The 24,040-nt window shown below is 43.2% G+C and overlaps 1 long non-coding RNA gene across 2 annotated transcripts; it reads left to right on the top strand.

Moving 5' to 3' along the window:
* Window positions 1-282: 282 nt before the first annotated feature.
* Window positions 283-21,576, top strand: LOC123372053. 2 transcript variants are annotated; one of them, XR_006580069.1, is made up of 3 exons: window positions 283-521; window positions 18,995-19,130; window positions 20,224-21,576. It is a non-coding gene; the product is annotated as an uncharacterized LOC123372053 (long non-coding RNA). The 2 variants fall into 2 exon arrangements; XR_006580070.1 differs by lacking the exon at window positions 283-521 and adding an exon at window positions 9,493-9,622.
* Window positions 21,577-24,040: the final 2,464 nt, after the last annotated feature.

Raw genomic sequence — 24,040 nt, 5'->3', positions numbered from 1 at the left:
GGAAAAAAGGAGTTTGGCTTGGACATTTTACCTGAAGGCCTCACCATATTTTTCCAGCTGGAAGCCTACAGTGAAAAACTATGCCAGGCCCTGTAGGGATTATATTTGTTTTGCTTAATAAGTGGCAGAATGAAATATAAGCCACCAATGTGAAACACCTTAGCATGCTGAATCCCACCTACCTGATGGTCCATGAGGAGAGTATGTAAGGAGGGAAGATGCATGGGGAGGAGGGGAGTGTTTCAAGTAGATGGATGAGGTTTTGAAAAATACATCTTAAAAAGTGACTAGGCAATAACCTCTCGCTTGGTTTATTATTCATTTTCCTCTCTGTTCTAGGATTTTGAAGGAAGTTTCTTTCAACATCATCCAATTTTCTCAGTTTCACTGAAGAAAAAAGTTGGAAATCCTACTTAACAGGGCGTTTTGATGTTTCTAAAGTTGTTGACAGTCTCTGATGTGCATGGATCCTTCGAGTGAGCCATAAAGCCCAAGCAGCTGTCTCTCTTGCTGTTTTGTAGGTGAGATTTTGTATGTACTGGCTTTGCAGACCTCGAAAGCTGGCCAGGATCTTTGCCAAGGACCAATATAAATGTTGCTGTTAAAAATCTAAAAATAAAACTACTTAAAAAAAATAGCTTAAAAATGAAATAGAGATTTTCTTCTGCAAGCAGGTGGAAGGACATTGCTTATGAAGACCCCATTACCATGATGTTTGCAATGTATATGTAGCTATTCATCATACCATCATCCCAAAGTCACAGACACATAAACACAGTTCACATAATTACATATATAATTTAATATTTTATATTAATAAACCGCTTTATAACCCTTTGCATATTAATAAACTACCGTGTAACCCTTCTTTTTCCCATCAGCCCCCACCATCTGTCATCTCTTGCTGTGATTCTCTCTAATTTAGGTTCCTATTGCATCCTACCTAAGTCAATCTTAGGCAGGGGAATGGACACTTTATAAGTTGAAGCTTGCGACTTATGGAGCCTTTGCTGCCAACTGGCAGAGAGCGCAGCATGTGCACAGGGTTTTACAGGGATTCCCTGGGTAGGACATCTGCACAATAGCTCACTGGAGGGTGGTGTGTGAGGTTTCTACCACGAGCCAGTAGCCCACTCGTCGTCATGATCATTGCAAAATGTGTGTATGGATAATATTTAAGGAGTTATGTATCAATGCTGAAAATTATATTCTTACGGCCTTGGAGTTCAGGCAGATCACCAGGAGGTAACTGACACCTATCTTCCTGTCCAGCCATTTGTGTATTGTACGTCTCATAGTGTAGGCCTATTTGCATACTGAGCCAGATTAAAATTAAGAGATTGTGAAATCTACATGAGAAGAAATCTATAGCATGAAACAAACAGCAGGGGCTTCCCTGTTTATGAATAAAAATGAAGGTTTGGTTTGGTATGTCTTGGGGTGCAAAGAGACACATGGACTCCTTCACCTAGGATGCAAACTGACAGTGTGCCTGTCTCATGAAAGGAGGCTCACAGCCTGCTTGATTGTAAAGCACAGCACGGAGTTTGGGTGAGTGTAGTATTTGGGAATGGCTGCTTATGAAGTGCGGCTGCTTTAAGAAACCAGGAAGTGGAGTCAGGAGGAAGAAGAGGAGGGGCCCCGGTGAAGATCATGTAATAGGGAAACCTAGAGCGGGTGCCAGTAAAGCCCTGGAATAAAGTTTGTTCTTGTTTGCATTTAAACCTGAGTGGTCTTCAAGTTATTGGAATAACACAGTCGCAACGGGAATGTCAGATCCAAGAATGCCCCCAGCTACCACGCTATTCCCAGCCTCTGCGACCACACTTGCCCTATTCCTCATGCTATCGGGGCACCCATCCTTGCCATGGAGCAGATGGGATTGCAGCTTTCGATGGATACTTGATGGTAGCTGGCCTGGGAGCGGCATATGAAGCTCTCCAGTGTACACTCCTATTCCATGTGCCAGGTACCAAAGACTTTTTGATCTTCTCCACTCTGTAGAAGGGCACATCATATCAGGGAGTGCTAAAGGCACTAGCAGCACACTTTCACCCTACCCCCAATGCTATGCTTAAATGTATTACGTTTCAGCAGAAAAACAACTCCTTGGGAAGTTTGTCCACCAGTATGTAGCCACCCTCTGGGACCTAATAGTTACATGCACATTTGTACCTCTAACTGATGAGATGATTCGGGATCAGTTTATGGAGCAGATTTTGTTCCCAGATCTATGGGAGCACCGCCTGATGGAACCAGATTCCCTGACACTCCACAGGGCAGTGGAGGTTGGCTGTCAATTTGAACTTGCAACCCAAGAGGCTCAGTGCCTTTCCTAGACCCAGACCTCTCCAGGTTCTTCTTCTTTGGAAACATCATTCACACCATCCACTGCTGCAGCCACCTCACTGCAGCAATTGTGGCCCAGCCCGTCACTGTCAGGGGCTCTGGGAGCATCCTGCCCAGTGACAAATGTGCTGTTGATGTGAAAAATGTAACCAATTTGCCAGATGGTGTCGCTCTGCCCCAGTTGTCTCCTATATGGATGACCAGGGGATGGTGGAAGATTTCATGGAGGACGGGATCAACTCAGTGACAAAAGGAGACTTTTAAAATCTGCCCCTACCATGTGGGTGTGGAGAAAATGCTGCTAGTGGACACTGGAACATGAGTCACACTCATAAACTACACAACATACCATAGATATTTTGCCGGTTTTTCCTTGCGATAAGCACAGTTCACACTATCCAGATATAGATTCTAGGAGTCATAGATTCTAGGACTGGAAGAGACCTCAAGAGGTCATCAACTCCAGTCCCCTGCCCTCATGGCAGGACCAAATACTGTCTAGACCATCCCGGATAGACATTTATCTAACCTACTCTTAAATATCTCCAGAGATGGAGATTCCACAACCTCCCTAGGCAATTTATTCCAGTGTTTAACCACCCTGACAGTTAGGAACTTTTTCCTAATGTCCAACCTAAACCTCCCTTGCTTTAAGCCCATTGCTTCTAGTTCTATCCTTAGAGGCTAAGGTGAACAAGTTTTCTCCCTCCTCCTTATGACACCCTTTTATATGGGGCAATGTGAAAAACACTTTGCTGGGAATGGTGGATCTCCCCATGATGTATCATCAACAAGAAGTGAGAGTGTTCCCATTTTACACGGCCCATTCTGGGGCCAACCTTCTCAGGCTGGATCTGTTCTGGGCTTTAAAATATTAGACTTGCAGAACACAAAAATCCACCTTGTGGGGAACGATCAGAAAGCCATACCCCCCAAGGTCTTTTCTGGGCACGGCTGTTTCCATAGCTATGAGCATCGATCCACTGACCACCCCAATTATACAACCATTCCACAGACCTCCCCTGGTGTTAAAGGATGGCGTAGTCACAAAGATTTCTCGCTTGCTCAAGGAGGACATTATAGACACAAATTGACTCTTCACTGTGTCAAACCTCCTATCATTTCTTCAGTTAATTAACTATTACCTTAATCTTGTGCAAAATTATGCTCTGTTCACTGCACCCTTATGGGACCTGTTATGCAGCATTGTGGTCTGGAATTAGACTCCAGAGCGTTCACAGGCAGAATGCCAGCTCAAAAAATGTACTGCATCAGTTCCCACACTTCACCTAATGAGCCCCTACCTTTGTCAAGTGTGATGCCTCAGTTGTAGTTCTCTGTTCTGGGCTCTCCTAGATCCTCCAGGGGGTGGAACACCCATTGGCATTCGCCTCCAATGTGCTCTCCTCACCTGAGCAGAAATACTCAGCAGGGGAGCGGGAGGCCCTAGCATGCATATGGATGTGCAAAAGGTGACATCATTATTTATATGGCCACACTTTCACATTACAAACTGACCCCAGGCATTAACCACACTGTTAAAGCCAGGTCAGGGCACCAACTCCTTCATATTCATAGAAGGGCTGATCGCCCTACATCAGTACAACTTCTCAATAAAGTCCCATCTGGGTAAACTCAGTCAGATGGCTGATCACCTATCCTGGGCTTTACATAACAAATCCACAGAAAGGGGGGGTTAGGAGCCACTAAGAGGATAATTACACCTTAACTGATCTCACAAATCATTGTTAAAAGCACTGCCCCAGGATGTACTGTTACAAGAAGTTCTCAAATATGTTAATCAGGATTGGCCAAAACTGGTTCCAGTTTATATGGACCTTTTTTTCAATGTGAGACATGAATTGTCACTATGGGGTGATCATGGTCTACTTCAGGACTCCCAGATTGGCAGTACCAGGGGTCATGCAGGCAGAGGTGCTGGCCACTGCCCACAAAGGGCACCTTGGTGTGGTACGTACTGGCCAGGAACTGATAGTCACATTGAAGAGCTGGTCAGAAATTGTGAACCATGATTCCTTAGTGATAAATCCTATAAGCCAGCCAGCGAACCCAGGATCCCTACCCCAGTGCTGCCTGGGCTGTAGCAGTCCCTACAGCTAGACATATGTAGAGAACTAACCTCTGCCTCACAGCATCAGCGGTTTCTGTTAGTAGTCTACAACTTTTTTCCCCCAAATGGCCAGAGATAGCAGCTAGCAGCCTTGTAACAGCATGAGTCGTTTGTGGTCAACTGCAGGAGTGGTTCTTTAGGTAGGTTTATCCCCGCACAATAATTACTGATAATGGACTGCAGTTTGAAGAACAGGAGTACTTGTGGCACCTTAGAGACTAACAAATTTATTCCAGCATAAGCTTTCGTGGGCTACAGCTCACTTCTTCGGATGCATAGAATGGAACACACAGACAAAAGATAAGTTTGTTTCACCTAATTCCTGGCAGATAAAGGGTTCTGGAATAGCTGTACGGGCATGTAGAGAGATTTAATCTCACGTTGATGAACAGGCTTCATACTCATCTGGCCCAGGGTTTGCCTTTTCCCCAAGCTCTCTTCTCAGTTTTACAGCATTACTGGGCTGTTCCCCAGAGAGCGCCGGGTCAGTCCCCAGCTTTGCTGATGCTGGGGCAAGAATTGTGCTTACAGTTAGACTTATTGTTCCCTTTCTTAAAGATCCCAGGCATATGGGAGCATGGAAGGTTAACAACCACATGTAGATGTATCAGGCACACTCAAAAGGTTACACCAATGACAAATGGAGGGCTAGGATGAAGACCCTGGTGGTGGGGCAATCGGTAAATTTACACAAACCACATGCGGGGGGGGGGGTGTCCAAGTTTGGGCCACAGCTTTCACTTCCAATGCAGGTTATGCAGTGTCTAGAAGCAGTAATATACAAATTGCACCATGAATCCCATTGGCATATCAGTAATTTAGTCCAGGTATGGGAGCCCATTATAGGTGAGGCAGGTCTGGAAAGCCCCACTACACTATCAGCAACTAAATGGGTTTTGCCTGTTCTAATAGTAGCTCTGATTTTCTTCCAACCCTGCCTCCACCAGCTGCTGGTGTCCCATGGGTGACACATAAATCTTTGTGCTCCTGTGGGCTCTCATGTTGGTGTAGCATCCAGAGGAATTACTGGAATTCTGAAGGTTCAAGTTGTATAATTTGTTGTTGTATGGTTGTACAAAAAAGTGTTTGGAGAGGGAACATGTAGTATTTGGGAATGGATGCTAATGAAGTGATGGTCCTTTAAGTAACCAGGCAGTGGAGCCAGGAGGAGGAAGAGGAGGGGCCCTGGTGGGGGTTCTTTGGAATAGAAATCTAAAGCGGATGCCGGTCAGACTCCTGGAATAAAGGTTGTTCTTGTTTACATTTAAACCTGAGTGGTTTTCAAGTTATTGGGATACCACAGTGAGCAAGACTTTTGAGTATCTAGTTAATTAAGTCTAGGCTTTAGAAAGAGTGCTATGGTTTTATTCTATACGTAGCCATTTGTTTCCATTACTTCTACTTGCTACTACTTGAATCTCTGTGCTTTTTAAAATAAACTGATACTTGATTTCCCTATAAATGTATCTAAGTGCTGTTTGTTAAGCAAAGCAGTAATCTGAGGTGGAACTGGTAAGCTGGGGTGCACTGTTTCTTTGGAAACAGTGAATCTGAATACTGCAGGTGTCCAGTGGATTGAGAGTTGGATGCTCCAAGGAGACCCCCAGAGGGCTCGAAAGTTGGAGCGTGCCAATTGCTAACCTGTAACAGGGCTGCCCAGAGGATTGAGGGGACCTGGGGCAAAGCAATTTTGGGGGCCCCTTCCATAAAAAACATTGCAATACTATATTCTCATGGGGGCCCCTGTGGGGCCCGGGGCCTGGGGTAAATTGCCCCACTTGCGCCCCCACCCCAGGCAGCCCTGACCTGTAAGGTGACAGCAGGGCCGGTGAGGGGAGTGCTTGTGTTGCCTGTGGCCAGTGGAGTTGGGAAGCTGATCCAGGGGAGGCACAGACAAGGCTTCTTCATGTTAAGGGCAGGTGGTGGTCGGGTGCCTCACAGCCCTGGGTACTCTGGGAAGTGTCACAAATCTCATGGAAATTTTTCTTGAAATCTTCTATGAAGGCGTGAAGTATAGAAGAAGCCATAGGATCCCCCTACTAAATCAATTGATCACCAAGGATCCATATGAATCTAGGAGGATCTGTTTGAAGTGCCTTGCTCTTCTACCTTTAGCCTCTTGAACTGAACTGCTAGGGTTTTCCGCTGGAAGCTCATAAAATAGACAGGGTTCTTTCGACATGGGAATCCATGCAAATTTCTTCAGAAGTGCATGAAATTATTCTAGTCTATACAGATGTTTGTTTGTTTGCAGCATACAGACAGGCCGTGTATTGCTCCCAGTTGGAAGAAGTAGTTAAATGGTGTAACTGTATTTATCTTAATGGTTCAAGGTCTCCTCCAAAGGCTGAGTTTTAGACGGTCTCCATATTTGATGTCTTTCTTTGCTTTTGTTAAAATTGTCCTTGGCTGTATTTTTTTTTTTGGTCACAGTTCAGTTTTATTTGTAAATATTGCACACTTTAAAAAAGCAGCTCATCATTTAAATGCCAGGTGTTAAGTAGTGTTCAGGGACAACATTCTGAAATTGAAAGAACTTCAGTTATTTGATTTATTGTGCAGCTTGAATTACGGAACTCAGTGTACCTGAGGCTCATTTACATTAAGGGCCAGATTTTTAAAGGTGTTTAGACACCTAACGATGCAGATAGGTGCAGAGTGGGATTTTTTTAAAAACCCTGAGCATTGAGTTCAATGGGAGTTAGGCAGTTATGTGGTTTTTTAAATCCCCTTTGTTGCATTAGGAACTGACACACCTTTGGAATGTGGCTCGAGGAGTGGTTTACACCACTGTGGCAATGTCACAGTAGCCCTACTGTGAGTGTACAATGTAATGTAAAAGGACCTTAGTGTAAATGAGAATCAGATCCAGATATGGCTTCGCAGGTTTTTGCCATTCAATTATTAGGGTTTTTAATATAAAGTTGAATGTCTCCTACATATATCAATAGTTTATGGATGTCAAATCCTTTCTCAGTACCCTGGTATTTCTGTTCTGCTCCACATAGGGAGATGGCTAGAGGTTCAAAAGCCTGTGCAAAAAGGGATAGGAGAGAGAGGACATCCTTGTCAAGTGCCTCTCAGTAAAATAACCGGCGAAGACAGTAAGCCATTCATAAGGATTAAGGCTAATGGGTGAAAGTAAATTGTTTTAATTAGGTTTCTGAATTTTAATCCAAAACAAAACTCACTAAGGGCATATTATAGATAGCAGCATTTGATCCTGCAGAATCAAATGCATTTTCAGAATCTCAAGAAACGTTAGCAATTGTATCGTCATCATCTCTCACTTCTCATAATATATGTAGCACTCCTCTTAATTTACCAGCTGCCTCTCTGCCTGGCATGAAACTGCCTTGATCTTGATTTACAATGGTGGTAATGCTTTTGTTTAGTCTTGTGGTTAGCAGTTTAGTAAATATTTTTAAGAACACATTTAGCAAAGATATAAGATGATAGTTACTACATTTTACTGAGGTGTCCTCAAGTTTAACATTAAGAGACTTTGCTTCTCTCTTCATTGTTGGTGGGGTTTCCTGTTTTCCTATTTCATAAAAGATATTTTGGAAGCACCACATTGGGATAAAATATCAATGTGGCATGTATAAAACTCCTTCTCATGCTGGCCATCTTCTCCAGCACAAGCTATTGTAGGTGCTCTTCTATTGCATCTGTCATATCATTCAGTATATTCTCTTATAGGCCATGTTTTCTCTTCTCTAAAAGTTTTGGCAAAGTGATGACAGAAAAGAACGTCTTGAATTGAGTTTAGGTCCACAGTGTGGCTGAACAGGTAAGAGCTTCAGAAGCCTTCCCCACCTTTGTGCCCCTTTGGAGGGCCAGCCACAATGAGGCCCTGGAGCAGAGTCACTGGTCCTTGTTAGTACAGCCAGTGGTGCTGGTGTCTCCAAAGGGGGTAGGCCTGAATGAGGACAGGACCATGACCCTGTCCCTCTTCCACACCAGCCAGCAGTGATGGCCAGATACAGTGGGGAAAACACACTTTCCTGTTTAAAGAGTTACAGGGAAGCCACTGAAATGTGCTATACGTAGGATCTCAGGAAGAATTCTGACTAATCTATTCACCTGCTGTTGCTGTGTGTTGCAATGTGCATTGAGTCAATGGATGTTTCAGTTTTGCACTCCGTTAACAACAAGTAAAATGTAGACGGCTGTGGCTTCTGGCAGCTGGTGGCTGATGCTAATCCATATGGCAGATGCCTAGCCATATTTTTCCCATTTTCCCATTTTTCTAAAAAGCCTGTTGCAAAACTTTGTTGAGGAATGAAAAGAGCCATACGACATATACTTGAGAGTTGTGAGGGTAAGGAAGATGAACCTGGCTGGGAACAACTGTCCAGCCACTGATTACATGTTCATTAGCAAGCAGTGTGATATCCTAAACAAAAGTAGCAGCAGCAAGGTCATTTATCAGCACACATTGCTGTGTATCTGAGAATTAGCAACTATTATATATCCTGTGTGTGTGTGCGTGCACATATTTAACAAGGCATGGGTTCTGGGGCAAATTCCATGGCTGCCTAAAGCACGAGGTGCTGAATATATTGAATTAACTGTAGAGACTGTCAGAATTTTTTTTTTTAATTTCAGTTTATTTCTGTTTTGCAGGGTCTGAAATGTACCCATTTTATGCAGTTTTTCACTGTATAATTTACGTGTGTGTGTGTGTATACACAAATATCTGGCTTTCAGTAAATGAAAAGAATTTGAAAATTATATCAAAAAGATTTTGGTAAAAATCTTAGTTAAAAATGGGTTAAAATATTGTAGAAAATTTCTCATAAAACAAAGTTTCTATAATGTCAAAACATTTACACAACAGTTGCGGCTTTAAAAAAGGCCATTTTTCACGTGAAATATTTCAATCAGCTCCAATTAATGGCATATATTTTTGACAAACTATATTGCCAGTCAAAGTTAAAAAAAAGACAAAGAAAAGTTCAATAAAAATTCATGAAAATTTCCGCCTTTCTCTCCTCAGCTGTAGTGGACACATACATGTTCCCCAGATTTATAAATACAATATGTACTCCCGCCTGCTGGAGGAAGAGATGGACATGAAACCATTGGAAGTAAAGACTACTTGGCAGAGAAGCTGAGAACTTTTGATAGGACAGTGAGGTAAGCACAAGCCAGAGACATCCTACTCAGGCCTGGGCTACACTAGCAGGGGTGGGGTTCTAACCAAGATACACAACTATTCGCATAGCTGAAGTCAAAGTATCTTAGTATGACTTACATGGCCATCCTCACGGCGGTGAGTCAACCACCGCGGCTCCCCAATCGACTCTGTTTACTCCTCCTGCCAAGGTGGAGTACAGGCGTCGATTTGGGAATTGATTTATCACATCTAGACGAGATGCGATAAATTGATCCCCAACAGCTGTAGGAAAGAGGCAGTTTTTTCAGAGGGAGACTAGGACCTTAGAGGACTTTTTGAAGGACTTTGAGCCTGTCACCATTGCCCCTCAGCTTAAGGATTACTAATTATTATTAATTATTATTATTGTAGAACCTAGTGGTCCCAGCTGAGTCCCTGTTATGCTTTGCACTGCATAAACATATAGCAAGCAACATCCCCATCCCAAAGACCCTATAGTCTAATAGATAAGACAGGCAAAGAATGGGGCAAAGAAAACATTTTATAGATGGTGTCATGAGGCACAAAGAGGTTATGTGACTTATTGGACAAGCACAAAGTCTACCAAAGAGCTGGGGATTGATTCTGGGTCTCCTGAGGCCCAGGCCAGTGCTTAACCACACTCTCCAGAATAGTCATCTGACTCTAGGGTACCACAGATGGATGATATGTGTCTGCTAGAGACTATTGTTTTGCCTTCCAATACAGAACACCGATTGCATTGGCAGCAGAAGTGGGGATTGTTTTGCATAGCTGTATGACATTGGGGCTGGGCCACCTCAAACCTTTACTCTAAGCAGATTTTGGCCTGGCCAGTACTATAGTCACCAGTTGGAGTATTTGGTTCTCCACAGTCTGCAGACAATTTGCAAACAGGAAGAAGGATTAAATTAATCAAATAGATTGTTTAAATTGTTCACCCAGCTCTAGTGGCAACCCATATGTGAAAAATAATGTGCTTTATTCCCAGATTTCTAAAAACCCATTCAGGATGAGTCAGGGGTTCATCAAGATCTATTTCTGGATCCTTTACACTGATTGTGGGTTTTTAAATATTATTTTCAGTCATCTTCATGCGAACCATCATCATTTTTTCGATGACACTTGAGTTTATTTTGCTGGTTCTCGGCTCTGTCACTGCACCCAACTGAAATACAAATGTCGATGTCATGGAACATAATAAAAATCAATAATGATGAAGCATAAAATTAAATAAGTTGACTCTTCTGTTTCATGTGAATCTGGCTATTACTTTTAAACATAGTTTAATATCAGTATGATTGCTTCTTCTGATGCAACACTGAATCTGCAAGTAATAAAGTCACTTGTTATCTGAGTCATACATTAATTAATTCCTGTTTGTACTATCAAACAAACAACCAGGTTCTGAGAGATTTTAATGCAACCTGAGGTGGGAACAATATCTCATACTTCTGTGACAATGAAGACTGACTATAAGAATCTTTTGCTTGCTGAAATTTCCTGTGCTTGCTGGAATTTCTGATATAGTTTTACAGCATTTTCAAATGCTTCAAAATGCTGTTACCAAAAATAAATTATATATGTCGATATATGTCTCCTTGGCTAAAATGGATCTATTTTTTCAGGTATATTCAGAAGCTAACTGTTCATTCTCTGAGCTAGGATGGGTCATGTACCAGTATGTGGGCAGTCAAGCCTAGTGGTTAGAGATGCAGCTGTTGGAGTCAGGAACCAGGAGGGCTGGGACAGGACTGAGGCAGAGCTGGCGCATGGCTGGGGACAAAGCAGGAGCAGAGTTTGGGCAGGACTGGAACAAGGCTGACACAGGAAAAAAGAGATGCAGGCAAGTGCATTGAGCAACCACTGGCCAAGTGCTACTGCTAGGCTTAAGAGCAGTCCTGGCAACATCGCTCAGTCAATCAGGAGATCTGGCCAATTAGGAGTTTCAGCTCCAGTTAACTAGCTGATCCCAGGCCTAGTTGCAGGCCCTCATTCCTGACAGGATCTCCCCTTCGAGGATGCTTCCTAGGGCCTGGTTTCTCCTGTTGTCCTGTAGCAGGTCCAAGGTGTGGATGTTTATAATCGGTTCCCAAGATCAGTTGTCTAGATGTAGCCCTCCCAGTCCACCAAGTACTGGGGTTTTTCCTAACTCGCCAGGAATCAAGGATTTGTTGGAATAAGCATACGTCTAGCAACCAAACGGTTGGAGTGATTCAAGAATTTAGTCTCGGTATGGAGGGAAATGTGAAATACTGGATAGATATTGAATGAAGTGGGTGGTAGCTGCTTAAAGGTTACAGAATTGACCTGTTCCAAGATCTTGAATAGATCCAGGTACTGATGGGCAGGTTGATTTGTGGTTCCAGGTAGAAAGCCAGGCCTTGTTCCCCACAGGTAGGCTGTGGGCTGTCTGCTAGCTTAGGTCAGCATGGTTCTGGTAAATTTCCCTCGCAGACTTCAATTGTTCCTTGAGCTCTTGATGTATTTGGTGCTGATGAGCAGCCCAGTCTGCAGCTGCAGTAGTTGGGAGTTCATGTGTACGTGAGGATGAAACCAACAAGCATAACTGCAATTCACATAGAATGGGCTTTGTTGGGTTGAAGGCATGGGTTGCATTGTTATAAGTGAATTCTGCATAGTGAAGCAGAGAAAAACAGTTCTTCTGGTGGTAATTCAAGAAAACAGTGTATGTACTATACTACAATCTGGCTGTGTCATTCTGTTTGCCCACTGGTCTTTGAGTGGTAGGCAGATGAAGTGAGAGACTATGCTGAGAAGATGTAGAAACTCCACCACAAATGTGGAGATGAACAGGGGACTGCAATCCAACACGATGCCAGTTGGTAGCCCATTATAGTGGAAGATGTTTTCCAGGAAGAGGTGTAGGGATGGCGCGGCACAGAACAACGTGACATTTTAGTTAGGAGAGCAACAACAACTAGAATTATTGTGTGCCATGAGGGAGAGGCATCTCCCTAATAAAGGCTATTTACTTGGTTGAGGGGAATGGGCAAAGGCTGGAGAGGGCCAAGTGGTTTTGAGTGCAGGGTCTTTGTTCACTAGCAAAGGTCACAGGAACTTACATACTCCTTGATCTATGCATGTAGGCCAGGCCACCAGACTCTCCTTGATATTAGGCCCCACATCTTGGACTGACCAAAGTGACCAGTGAGAGGCATCAGGACATGGAGTCTAGGTTGATCCTCTGGAATGTAAATACAATCCTTGTTATAGAAGACACCATCTTGCAGCCTGAATTTGGAGCCCAACTGGGCATATGCATTATTCTGAGTCTGACAGATCTGGGTCATGAAGGCATCTGGGAGTAGCTGAGAATGGATGGGCAATATGAGATTGCTCTCAACTGACCACTTGACAAACTTGGACACCTTAAGAAACATGGAGGGAAGTTCCTCACTAGCCTCAAGTACTCCTCTTAGCAGGACAGGGCATCTGCTTTCCCATTTTTAGTCCCTCTGTGATAAGTTACAACAAAGTCAAATCAGGCAAAAAAAGAGAGAGACCGGTGGATTTGGTGTTGATTGAAGTGCCTGGCTGTCCAGATGTACTCTAGGTTCTTATGGTCAATGAGAACCTGGACTGGGAACCAAGGTCCCTTCAAGAGGTGATGCCATTCCTTGAATGCCACCTTGATTGCCAGTAACCCTTTGTCCCAGATGTTATAATTCTTTTCTGCTGGAGTCAGTTTACAGTAGCAAAAGGCACAATGATGAAGTTGACTGTGGGAGCTTGCTGGCTGGGACAACACTGTCCCTATGGCAAAGTTTAATGCCATAGGGACATGTCATCTTCCACAGTAAATTATTTGGGTGGGTATGGGTGGATAGGGATGAGCACCATGGTGAGTGCCCTCTTCAGATGATCAAAGGCAGACTGAGTTTCTGGGGTCAGATGAACTGTGTTCCTTTTTGTAGGATCACTGTCATAGGGGGTAACCAGACTAGAAAATCCCTTGATGAGATGTCAATAGAAATTGGTGAAACCCAAAAATCATGCGGCATACATGAATGGTGCTGAAACTAGGAATGCCGGGGGTGCTCCCACACTCCCTGGCTTGAAGTAGTAATAACAAACACCAAATATGTGTTTTCCATCATCAGCACCCCCACTATAAAAATTGTTCCAGCACCCCTGCATACATGTTTGTCATGAAAATCCTGATCCTTGGAAAAAATAAGGATATCATCAAGTAAATGAACATATCTCTGAAGATATCATTAATGAAGTACTGAAAGGTCACCAGAGCATTTCTCAGCCTGAAAGACATGACCAAGTATTTGAAATGCTCACAGCTGGTACGGAAAGAAGTCTTCCACTTGCTTTCTTCTCAGATCCAAACTAAAATATAAGCTCCACAAAGGTCCAGCTTGGTGAAGATCCTGGCACAGTGCAGTCTTTCAAAGAGCTCATTAATAAGGGGTACTGGTAACAGATCTTAACCTTATTTAATGCCTGATAGTCCACACAAGGAGACAACCTTCTTATTCACAGAACAGACCACACCCCCAGCAGGGAACGTGGAGGGGCAGAGGAACCTCTTTTACAGGTTTTCCTTGAGATAGCTCTGGAGATCCTGTAGCTCTGGCTCTGAGAGGGAATAGATTCTCCCCAAAGGGACCTCCACTCCAGGCTGGAGGTCAATGGGGATGTTGTAGCTGCAATGTGATGATAAGATATAGGCCTTTTTTTCTTTTTTTAATCAAACACATCTGTGACAATCTGATAACTGACAGGTTAAGGCAATTGGGAGAGTAGTAGAGGCTGCAGGGGCTCTTTCCAGACTAACTCCTTCGGTCTCAGGATAACTCTGTGGAGCAGGCAGAGCTGCAGAGAACCTCTGGCCTGCAGCTGGGTTCTGGGAGACAATATTGCCAGCAGCATGGCAAATACAAAACAAACCGTGCCAGTCTGCCAGTGGATTCATGGGTCCTGGGTGATAAGCCATGGGATATCAAGAATGACCAGAGGGTGTTGTGGACAGATCAACCTGAACTGGAGGACTTCACAGTGACCTTGAAGGGTAATGACTTCTATGGGGACTGTTTGGTGGGGGAGTGGGCCCAAAGAGAGAAGGAATTCATCAGTGGCCATGTTTACACTGCAATTAGACTCCCGCAGCTGGCTTGGGCTGAGGGGCTGTTTAATTGTGAGGTAGATGTTTGGATTCACTCTGGGACCCTCCCATCTCACGGGGTCCTAGAAACTGGGCTCCAGCCCAAGCCCGAACATCTTTGAGGCTGAGCCGGAAGTGTAGGACTGTACAGACTCATTCAATGCAATGTCAGCTACCAGACACTGAAACTCCACAACATAATTAGCAACTGATCAGCATCCCAACCACAGGGTCTGGAGGGAGGCTGTGCACACACAGCCTGGGTCATCAAAAATCACTGTCATGGCTTGAACAATATCCTCAGACTTGTTCAGGAGAGGGCTAGACTTTTCCAGGAGTGGGGAGGCCCAAGCCAACACTTCTCCAGTCAGCAGGCTGGTAAGTCTTGCCTGGGGAAAGGGCTGCAGGTTCAGTAGGATTAGAAGTCAGCACCGGTTCATAAAACTGCAGAACTGGCTGCGGTCACTGCCAAACTTGTCCAAACAGGGGAAGTTTAGGTTTTAAAGAGGGAGGCATCGTGGGTGCCGTGGCCTGTGCCTGCAGCATAGCTTTCTGCACCTGCAGGGTATCTACTCTATCTCTAGTTTTTTAGAGTGCCCCCTATTTCCAACAGGGAGATGCTGATCTTAGTGGGATCCAGTTCAGTGACCAATTCATTCCTCCTCCCCTTCTTTACCTCCCTTTTGGGGGGAACTGCTCGAACTGTCTCAGACCAGGACCTGGGTGCTCAGGCTTGGTGGTCAGATCCATGGCAGTCCAGCACAGTGGTTGGCGCCGTGGTGGTTAGAACTGGAGTCAGGAACCAGGAGCCCAGCCAAGGGTCTGAGCCAGAGTCAGGACCCACGAGGAAGGCTGGGACAGCATGGAGGCAGAGCGGGAGCACAGCTGGGGACAAAGCAGTAGCAGAGCAGGGTAGGGTAGGGATGGAGCAAGGCTGGGAGCAAGGCAGACACAGGAGAGATCACAGCTGTGGGAGAATGCATTGAGCAGCTGCTGGCCAAGTGCTACTCTTGGGTTTAAGAGTAGTACTGGCAATGCCAGGCAGCAATTTGGCCAATTAGGGGTTTCAGCTGCAGTTAGCTCATTGATCCCAGGCCTGGTTGCAGGGGTGGCTCCAGGCCCCAGCACGCCAAGCGCGTGCTTGGGGCGGCATGCCGCGGGGGGCGCTCCGCCAGTCGCCAGAAGGGCGGCAGGCGGCTCCGGTGGACCTCCCGCAGGCGTGCCTGCGGATGCTCCACCGGAGCCGCGGGACCAGCGACCGCCAGAGCGCCCCCCGCAGCGTGCCGCCGTGCTTGGGGCGGCGAAATTGCTAGAGCCGCCCCTGCCTGGTTGCAGGCCCTCATTCCTGACAGGCTATACTGACCTTATTAACCGTGGAGTATTATTAGTGAAGACTCTTTAGTTGTTATTCTTTCTGCCCTTATTGAAATTATCATTTGAAAACAGGAACCCTCTGGATATAGCAATTTTGAAGTCCAAATATTTTTAGAAAATGTATCCTTAGCATAGGTGCCTGCTGGGTGGATCTTATTTGTGTGAGGGATTTCACCATTAGTGCTTCTCTGAAGGGTGAAGCTCTCTACAGCTCTAAAAAGTGTTAACTGAAAGGGGGAACATTTGGTCTTGCAGCCTGTTGTTCCCACCCTTTCAGCAATGCTGAGATAGGGTGAGAGCTCAGTGAGAGGACCCAGCACTCCTCATAGCATGTTTTTTTTGAGAGCACTGCGAGGGAAGCTTTTTGCAATCTGTCACTCTCATCCTGTTGGCCATCCCAACTGCTCTACCCAATACACGCTCCCCTGGCAGGGAAGAGAAGGAAAAATCCTGGGGAATCCATAGCACAGCTTCCTTTGTGCCTTGAATCTAAGCCCCAGTTCTAGTCTAGAGAAGCTTTTCCTGGCTTGCTTTGGTCAGCAACTCAGACAATTAATACTGTTTTAATTTGAGCTGTGAGAATAACTGATTTTTCAGCTCACTGGCAGTTCTGGGGAAAAAAATCATTTTAAGTTGAAGGAAAGATTTTGTTTGACATGACATAAAAGGTGCCCTTTCATTTTTGAGCTTTTTTTAAACTTTAAAAAATAACATTGAAGGAAATTTCAAAACATGTCATTGATGGAAAATGGAAATGTGTTGTTTTGAAAATGTCAAAACAAAATGTTCTGATTTGTTCTGAATTTTTTTAGCTTTGCATTTTTTTAAACCAAAACAATATGGCTAAATGGACACAAATTTGTGAAATGTTTTGTGCCATAGCTGCATTTTTCATGGAAAAAAGTTTCAGCTGAAAAATTTCACCCAGCTCCAACTTTAGCTCCTGTGAGGCACTGAAGTGGGATGCCTGATGTTGGCTTACAGTGTGGCCCTGTTCCTGAAACTACTCTGAGATGCCAAACAGACACACATCTGTTACAATGGCTGTATTTTTGAGAGCCCCAGTGGAGTCCCCTGCAACCCCTGTCTAGTTCAGAGAATCCTCAGGGGGAATCCCTAGCACTGGATTTTACTTTTTGCAAGATTCAAATGCCCTGAACTATGTGTTTTTCAAAAGCGCACAGCTTGCTGTTACTTCTTTGTATTCTTGGAATGGTTTAAAGCTGTTCCTTATCTGTTAACCACACCCATTTGTCAGCACTCGTTCTGAAGAAAATAGTGCACTCAGAACTCCGCGTTGTGCACCCAGGCTTAGATCACTAGGTCATTTTCTGAGACTTCAGGAATCAGGGGAAAAGGAAAGCTAAGGGAGAGGGACTTGACTGCTAAACTGATTTTGTGTTTGTTTCATAAAGTATTACCTTTAATTGTGTTTTATAAAGTATTACATCTTTCCCATCTCCCAGTGCCTTGAACTAGGAGTTCTTACCCTGGGATTCCATGATTGTTCAGAGCACAGAGTGTGTTGAATTATTTTCTGAGGTGGAGTGTCATCTATCACGTACATGTACTCAGGAGAGTATGAAGCACTGCAGTTTGACTTCATTAGCTGATTGGATCATTAAATAGATGACATCACAAACCAGATCAAGACGATTCCAACCTAGGAACCCAAGCCTCGTATATATCAGCTAGTGTTGTTTAATGAGTGACATGAATAATAAATATATTTATTACCTGTATTGCAGTAATGACCATAGGCCCCAATTGGGGTGTGGGCTCCATTGTGCTAGGCACTATCCACACATATAGGAAGATATGATCCTATTCTGAAGATCTTACTTAACATTATTAAAATGTTTCTGATGTTTTTATGAACTCGATTCTGTTGTTCTGTGTTATTTTAACCTCTGTATTGATCTATCAGTAAGCCCATCCTAACTTACCTACAGTAGCACTGAAGAGATTTACTATACAGAAATGTGAGACTGTCTTGTATTTTTCTAACATTTGGGGCTTGATTCTCATTTACACTGTGCCCTGACAGTGTAAAAAGGCCTTTTTGCAAAGGAAGATCAGCCCCTTATAGTCCTGTTTTAACTTGGGTCCTGATCCTACAACATGCTGAGCACCCTCAACTCCCTAGTGCCTGGCAGCTTGTAGGGTCGGGCCATCAGCGTAGAAGTAGTATTTACATAGAAAGCACTATCAGATTAGCTGGGCACAATGGTAAAAACTGTTCAGTATATCCTGTTTTTTAAATGTCAGCTTTTTTTTTTTCTTCATAGTGGGTGGGCTGACTAAACAGAGACTTTTTTACATGGTACTTTGCTGTTTTCTAAACAGTGCAGCTATGTATGCTATCTAGTTTATATACAGCTTTTCTTTTTTTTTTAAAGGGTACCCTTATAAATATGCTGGATTTAAAAGAAACTAGCTCTACAAAAAAGTGCTTTGTTTATAATATCTAAACGTTTTATTCATTTGGGTTTTTTTAACATATTTTATTCATTACTTTTCTGTCTGCCTCTTTCTCTGTGTTTTGAAGTAATTATAGATAGGTCCTACAATACAGTAGGGCCAATGTTTTTAAAAGTTTTTGTTCTGACACATAACATGGAATGAAGCTAATCAAAACATAAGTGTTTACTTTGCACTTCTCATTGCAATTTTTAAGATACATATTAAACATGATTTTGGGTCTTACTATGGCATATGGCTTTAAAGCAATAAAGACAATCACTCCTAATTAGGAAGATTAGAACAAACAACCCTTCTAAAACAAATAAGTTGTACTCTTAAGATATATTGATATATAAATACTTCCAGGATAATTCTGCCACTATGTTATTGTTTCTTTCAGGCTTGCTGGAATGCCTACAGAAGGCCTGGTGCGGCTGCGGCTAATTTCTCTAAATGGACCAAATACAAAATGAGTATCCTTAGAAAACATCATAGCTATTGCACTGGATAATCCCACAGGCAGCGTATCAAATCAGGTTTGAAGTAATGCATGGTAGAATGTGTACTGGAATTAAGGATTTTTCTGGGTAAAACTTGTTCCTATACAAAAGAACCCACATAGACATTCAGGAGTTTGCTCCAAAATCTTCCATTAGGGATGTTGCCCATTCCCCACACTCCTGTCATGGGGCTTGGTAGATCTGCTGGAGATCAGGGCCTTCTGTGGGGAGAATTTGTGCCCAGAATGTTGATTCTTCTCTCTCAGATCCCTGCCAGCATAGCTGCTTCTTTTTATTTTCTCTTTCAGATTTCACTTCTCCAACCCTGTTTCTCTCTCTCTGGGGCAAATTCAGTCCTGGAACTAGCAGGCACAACTCCTGCTGTAAGCAACAGCTCCAGCGGATCTACATTTCTCTCTCTCTCCCTTCCATCTCTTCCCCCCACCCCCCTGTGACAGAGCCGGAAGCAGGGCGGATTTGACCTGGGAATGTTGCAGGGAAGTTACATGGGGATGGGGGACTTCCCTTGAAGGAAGCTACCTGAGCTGTAACCTGAGCCAGGATGGGGGTTGGGAGAAGTGACACCTTCTGGCCTGGAGACTGAACAAAGGAGAAGAGGAGCTGGGGGGAGGGGGAAGAGAGCTTTTGGAGGAGGTTTTGTTTTCAGTCTTGGGCTGGGGGGTGCAACGCAGGGAACCCCAAGCTAGAGTCTAAGCTCCCTAAATCCCCCAGAAGGACTTGATTGAGGGGTTCTGGTTGTACCTACATGCTCCTCTTGGGACTGTGTTCCTGTCATCTAATAAACCTTCTGTTTTACTGGCTGGCTGAGAGTCACGGTGAATCTCAGGAAGAGGGGTGCAGGGCCTTGACTTCCCCACACTCTGTGACAACCCCCCTTATAGTCAATGGTCATTTAATGCAGGAGTGACAATCTGTAATATGAAAGACTGCATATGAAAGGTGCCATTCTGCACTGTTTGACATTGATTGAGAAAGGTAGATTGATGCCACTGGAATCTAAGAGAGCCATGACCCAGCAGCTACCCAATTCAGAAAATCCATCTTCACTTTCATTTCTGAAAATGACTAATTACTATAATATCCAACTGTATATTTCTCTTTATAACAGGCAGATACTTCAGTATCACTACACCAAGATATTTTACAAGGAAGCCAGTGGCTCTGGATTTCTGACTGCATTGGATGTGATCCTGAAAGGGTTTGAGCAGCCCCAACCCAGAAACACAGTTAACTTGAAGCATCTGAACACTGAACTTCTTAGCAAATGCAGAACATGCCTCAGGTGGCACGTGAGCAGGATTCATCACCAAATTTGGTCCTCTGGTTGGATCGTTAGCTTCCCTGGCTTGGGCCAGGTACTGACAGGGAGTGCAACATGAATGCTGATCCATTGTCCCATCCCCCAACATTGAACTTAATGGGCCTACTCATGTGCTTAAATATAAACACATGCTTAAGTGCTCAGCACCATGATGGACTGAGGCCTTAAGCTGAATAGAATAAACTAGAATAGAAGAGAATGATAGGCAGTGGTCTTAGCACATCAAGGACTGTCTTTGTTCTGTGTTTTCACAGCACCTAGCACAATGGGGTCCTGGTTTGTGACCAGAATGCTCCTAAGTGCTATGGTAATAACAACAGAGGGGAATTTTATATTGGTTCTGGTTTCTAGGGGCATTTTAATCAGCCTTTCCCAGTTGTGGTGGTCTGTGAGGTTTCATTTGGTCATTTGCACTACTTTAGCTGTATTCCAGGGAGCAGTTGTATTCATATTCAAGAAAGCAAAAAGCAGTCCATTTTCTTCCCAGGCTCTGACACCAACAAAATAGTATCACTCATTGGAGGAATAGGAGGTTCTAGCATTCCTCTGGACGTGTGGGAAATGGCATGTGTGTTTATATGACCGTGGTTTCACCTTATGTATGGACCACCAGGCTTTAACGACACATTGGCCACAGGAGGTTCAGGCCACTGACCACTGTGTTTATTCCAATGAGCCAAACAGTTGGCATAGTGAAACTTCTTACCCCAGATTACACCAGGACATGGAAATCAGACAACAGATTTCTTGTCCATATTTGCCTCTTCAACACAGGCACTGGGGAATTCCTAGGGAAAGCATTTTTTCCATGTGCTGCAGAACCTGTCAGAGCTAAATGTCATAGAGGACATTTTGCTGTAGAGTCAGTACAGAAAAATGAGTTTAGACAACACACGTTTAAAGAAATATAGGAGTATGAGGAAAAACAATCTAGTGCCTCATAATGTCCTGTTTCTAATTAATGCTTTGTTCTCATCAGACTCTTGCTTTTCAAAGTAAATAGGCAGAATGCTGCTATTTTCTTTAGAAACTTCATGCATATTTTCTGTATACTAAAAATCCTTTAAGATATCCAGATATTCATTAAAATAAAAAATTGGCAGCTTTTCACTTCGTTTTTTCATCTCTCTCTCCTCCTCCCTACCTTTTTTTTCTCTCTCTCCACACACACACACACACACACACACACACACACACACACACACACACACACACACACACACACACACACACACACTGGGAGGAAGGGAAAATCAAGTATTTATTCTTCCCCTGCTCCTCCAAAATTCCAAACTGATGAGCTAACCTTTTCTTCTCCCAAGGAGGAATGAATGCTATTCCCTCCAGTGCCTGTACATGGTAAGTGACTCTTGTCTACAGCAGTGCTAATAACCTCGATCTGATTTAAAAAGGAATTAGATTAAAGCACAGCTATGGTCTTATAACAATTAAAAGGAGTGTTATCAAATATATGGATAAAATGATCCTATGACAAGACCAATGCATTGATTTAAATCTGGATTTAGTTTCTAATGAAACTATAAAGCTTAATCTGTTTTTGATTGAGTCAACCAATTGAAACATCTAGGCTGGAGGCATTTGTATATTTGTAAATGAAATCAAACTTGAAAACTTGTTGTGGAATTGGTGAAAGCCTGGTTGTGTTTGGTTCTGAGTTTTTAACCATGTTGACCACAAACTACCTAACATACAAAGAGCTTCCTTTTTATTCAGTCCTTTTCTGATGTAAAAATATTGGCCCTTTGGAATTTTGAAATGATAGAAATGCCCTTCTACTCTCTGACATATACTGTTCTTGTAAAGCAATGGCAGGTTTCAATTAAATTTGCTTCACAAGCTGAGGTTTATAATTACTTGTTTTAAGAGATTTGAAAGATTTTGCTTGGCAGGTTCTAACAGTTCAAGATGTTTCCACAGTAATGAGCCTTTAATTTTCACAGTGTGCAGTCAGATTATGCCCCACTCCCCTGCATTAGTTGATTGCACCTTTGCTAATTACTTTCCATCTACATATTGAATACATTTATATTCACATTGTCAATGAATCACCAGCAATGATTGGAATATATGCTGCCTATTATAAGTAAACACACAAACACAGAGGCATTTATTGCAATTCTCCAATTAACAGCTAACATTCTTTTATCATGAGCTCCTTCCTCATACCCACAGTTCTCCATTGAAAGAAAAATTGGGAAGTATAGGAGGTCTGCTCTTAAATTCTGTTACCACAAAATAATTACTACCGAAGATATTGAGGGCTCGCCAGCTCCCTGTAACTGCATTTAGTAATAAAAAATTCCTTAAGGAATGTAGTGAGGATTAGTTAATATTTGGTATGTTGAATTTGTAAAGTACGATGGCCCTAATTCAGCAAAGCACTTGAGCACCTGCTTAGCGTCCATTTAAATCAATGTGACTTAGGTATGTGCCTAAAGATACACACATGCTTAAATACTTTGCTGAATCAGGACAGATTTGCTGATTTGGGCTTTATTAAAGAACTACCATTTTCTCTAAAATGTGCTATGGCCAATGAAACATTGAAATGAACATCTCTTCCTACCGCCCTTCCCCCCAAAACAAAGGGGAAAAAAAGAAAAATTCCCATTTTCTTTTTAAAAAGAACATCTTGAAAACACTGCTTCAGGTCACACTCATATATCACATTCATGAAGGATGTGTGCTTCCTTTTTCTCTCTAGGCAGCATTGTGCCCCTCAATCACTTCAAGGATATCAGTGCCATCCAACATGACTAGTGGTTATAAAAGTGGGTAATCTTGTACTATTTCCATTTGTTGCTCATGTTGTTCATGTTCTCAGTCTCTCCTGTTGTTGAAGTTGTTTCACTGTGTATAAATAATTAAGTAGTCATTGGGCCAGAGAGCAAGATGGCATGATTTTATAGCTCAGTGGTTAGGCCACTCACCTGGGAAGTTGGAAACCCAAATTCAAATCCCTTCTCCATATCAGGCAGTGAAGGAATTAAACCTGGATGACTGGGCTAACCACTGGGCTAAAAATTACAAGGGGAAACCTCCACCACCTCCTCCTGTAGCCATTTGACATGGGTTTAAATATGAGCACATCTACCAGGTCGGACCTTGAAGGCAAGATAGATGGGGAATGTCTAGTTTGAATACCATTGGAGCATAGGTGCGAGTTAGGCGCTAAGTTGCTGGACACTATCAGGATTGAGGTGACTGTGCAAATGCCCAGCCTCTAAAATGTAGGCACCTTGAGGACTTTAACAGCAGAAACATAAGCATCTAGGGATTTAGGGGCCTACAAGATTTGGGGGGTTGTGAATGCCAGTGGTGCCTAGATGACTTAAGCTTCCAAGTTCCCCTTGTGAATCTCACCCAGTAATTTTCTTCATGGAATCATAAAGAGTTACGGTTGTTGGGTTTATTAACTGTATTTTCATACATGAACATGTTTAGAATTCTATTAAGTATTAACTCTGAATTTCCTAGGTTTGTAACATTTGGTTTGGAGATAGTTGTAGAATCTCTGTAATATTTTTTTATCTGTAATTAATTATATACTTTCAACCTTAACTCCATTTTAACATAGTTCTTG

Source organism: Mauremys mutica, chromosome 5 (assembly GCF_020497125.1).
Source record: "Mauremys mutica isolate MM-2020 ecotype Southern chromosome 5, ASM2049712v1, whole genome shotgun sequence".
In the NCBI taxonomy this organism is placed as follows: Eukaryota; Metazoa; Chordata; order Testudines; family Geoemydidae; genus Mauremys; species Mauremys mutica.
This window is presented reverse-complemented; position numbering and strand designations above follow the sequence as displayed.